At 37.5% G+C, this 2987-nt stretch overlaps 1 protein-coding gene across 1 annotated transcript in view; it reads left to right on the top strand.

Annotated features, from left to right (window-relative positions):
• Window positions 1-2987, top strand: part of Cdh12 (cadherin 12) — a 1253457-nt gene that overhangs the window by 525136 nt on the left and 725334 nt on the right. The gene's annotated exons all lie outside the window — the stretch shown is intronic.

Genomic DNA, 2987 nt, shown 5'->3' with positions numbered 1-2987 from the left:
TCCCTCTTTTGTGTCTTTTGACTGATTAGATTTTTAATGTGATTTTCAGTTCTAAGTCATGCCTGGACTTTATTTAAACAATCTATGCTTATTTAAAGAGCCCCAGCATTGTTGAACATTGCTAACATCTTCCTTATAAAGGAGCATATATCAGATCTAGAATTAGGGTAGGGATGTACCATGTTCATAGCTACTATTTTATTCATCATTTGTGGACAATATCTGTGTGATAAAAGACAGAAAGACTCTACCTGGAGGTGAGTGAGGGAGTAGTTTGGCCACAGTGAAAGTTTCTGATGGTGGGGAATTGTTGAAAGGTCTGTGTGAATGGTTTATGAATGATAAGAAATTTTTCCAGGAGCAATTGCTCTGCCACACTGGAACTATATTGGTACAATTGCTATCTAGCTCATCCCTCTCTCCCTCCTATCTCTCACTTCCTAAGATCTTTCTGATATTGTTAGTCAGATTGTATTGTAGTATTTGAGCATGATAGTTATGAGGTGGCTGAATATTGTCTGATTTCTTATTCTCATTGATGAATTGTACAAAAGAAACACATTTTTTTTCATTTTTTAAAAACCATTAATAAAGTATTCTGTTTAGGTAGGACACTGAGTTCATTTGAAATGTATTTTATGTTGCATATTCATAGACTTAATAGGTGCTCATAAGCTATATTAATCTAGGCCACAAAAATAGAGAGTATAAAATGAGATATCTTGTGGTACTAAAGTGAGTTAAAAGGAAGGGTAAGGACTGAAAAGTTTAATTTCCATAGCTTCAAAGTAATCTAAACAAAACTGAAGAATACGTATTTATATGAGGTTTAAAAATTATGATTGTTTTGCTGCACTGAGCCCAGGTCCTCTACAAGAATAGTAAGTGATCTTAATCCCTGAACAATCTGTAAAGCCTCAAGATTTTGACAATATATGTTTCCATTAAACTGGTGTTCAGCTCATATTTATTAAACAAATGAATGATCATTAACAAATAGTAATAAATTCCTAGTGTCTTTTAATTTTTCTAAAGCTTTCATTTGTGTTTGGGACAATCATTTCTGAATACCGAGAATGCTTTTTGCCAGACTTGGCTAGTCATTTCCAGTTTCATCACTCGTATCACTTCATCTTGGAAACCTTCCAAGCGTGATGGCATCTGACACCCTGCTTTCTGTCACAGGGAAAAGTATGGTGTTGTGTTCACAATAGTACCATTCAGAGATTTTCCTCGTTCCAAATCTGTTGTTTAGAGACAACCCTCTACATTTTCTCTATCATAGAAATGATCATCATTCCAACAAAACAAGCTCCAGGGCAACACTGTGCCGTCAACCACCAGTCAACTTTTATTTCTTCACCTTTGTGTGTGTTGCCGGCATGTGTTCATGTGGATGTCTACATGTTTGTGTATGGTTACACACGCTCATGTGTGTGGCGTGTAGAAGCCAGAAGGCAACATTGCCTATCTTACTTGATTACACTGCATTGTGCTGTTTGAGACAAGGGCTCCTAATGAAAATAAAGCTCATACATTCAGCCATGCCCTTTGGTCAATGAACTGCACAGGTCTAGCTGCTAGGACTCCCAGCACTGCGGTTACAGACACACGGTGCTGCACCCAGCCTTTATGCAGGTGCTGACGTTTTGAACTATAGTCTTCATGCCTGTGCAGCAGGTACTTTACCACAAACAATGTCTCCAGCATGTCAACAGCTATGTTTTCCTCTTAGTTTTTGAGTAAGCTTCATAGTGAAATTTTTAAGTCTGCTAGTTTTAAGTTTTCACAGGTTTTGGGCATGTTTACACAATTATTTATTATTCTACTTCATAAAATATAATTAAGTTTTGTCTTTGTTTTCTTGAACACATCTCTGTATTTCCCACTATTAATATTGAAACTTCCAAATGAACTGTAATCCTGACTTAAACAAGGTTAAGAAAAGGAAAAGAAAATCAAATATATAGAAATTTAAAGGCAATATAGAGGTAAAGATATTCTTTTCTGATTTTTTAAAAAAATGATATTGATGGTCATTTGTTCACAGATTTTCAGGTTTGCAACTGATGCTACAGACAATATTCTTGGATATAGGTTATTTTTTAGAAAATGTAACTTTTTTTATATTTCATACAATAGCTTTTATTCCAATTTAGACTGACCCCCCCTGTATCTACCCCCCTAACCCCACACTAGACCTCATGCATTCTGCTATACATGTTAAGCTCTATCCAGTCAAACATGTGTACCAAGATGTCCTTCAGGACTAATTCATCCACTGTAGCCTAGCCAGTCTATCTACACTTTGTAAATAACATGTATTTTCCCTCACCCAGTAGTAATCAATCTCCAATAGTTCTCAGTCTAGGCCCAGCCCACCATCCATTTCTCTTTCTCCACTTTGGGCCATTGTCTGATTGAGTTTGCGTGGGTGCCACTATTGCCACAAGTCACATGTACAAGCTTCCAGTGTCTGGAAAGACTCTGCTTCCCTGTGTTCATGAACCAGCCCTGGCTCTTGCAATCTTTCTGCCCCCCATTGCACAATGGTTTCTGAGCTATGAGTGGGTGAGGTTCAATATAGGAGTCCTATCCACAGACACACACTCTGTAGTCTCTTATTCTTTAAAACTTGGACAATTGTGGTCTTCTTTCTGCATCACACTCTGTTATATAAAAAAAAAGCTTCATTGGTAAGAGTTGAGGGATGAATTAGTTTTCTCTTTACCCCTCATTCTGCTATGTTCCATGAGCCTTGGGTGTAGAGGCACACTCTGTAGTCTCTGATTCTTTAAATCTTGGCCAATGGTGGTTTTCTTTCTGCATCACACTCTGTTATATAAAAAAAAAGCTTCATTGGTAAGAGTTGAGGGATGAATTAGTTTTCTCTTTACCCCTCATTCTGCTATGTTCCATGAGCCTTGGGTGTAGAGGTTCAACTTGACACACCTGGGTTGAGGGAGCCTCAATCGGGGAATTGCCTC

Source organism: Nannospalax galili, unplaced genomic scaffold (genome assembly GCF_000622305.1).
Source record: "Nannospalax galili isolate Female #2095 unplaced genomic scaffold, S.galili_v1.0 scaffold600, whole genome shotgun sequence".
Classification (NCBI taxonomy): Eukaryota; Metazoa; Chordata; class Mammalia; order Rodentia; family Spalacidae; genus Nannospalax; species Nannospalax galili.
This window is presented reverse-complemented; position numbering and strand designations above follow the sequence as displayed.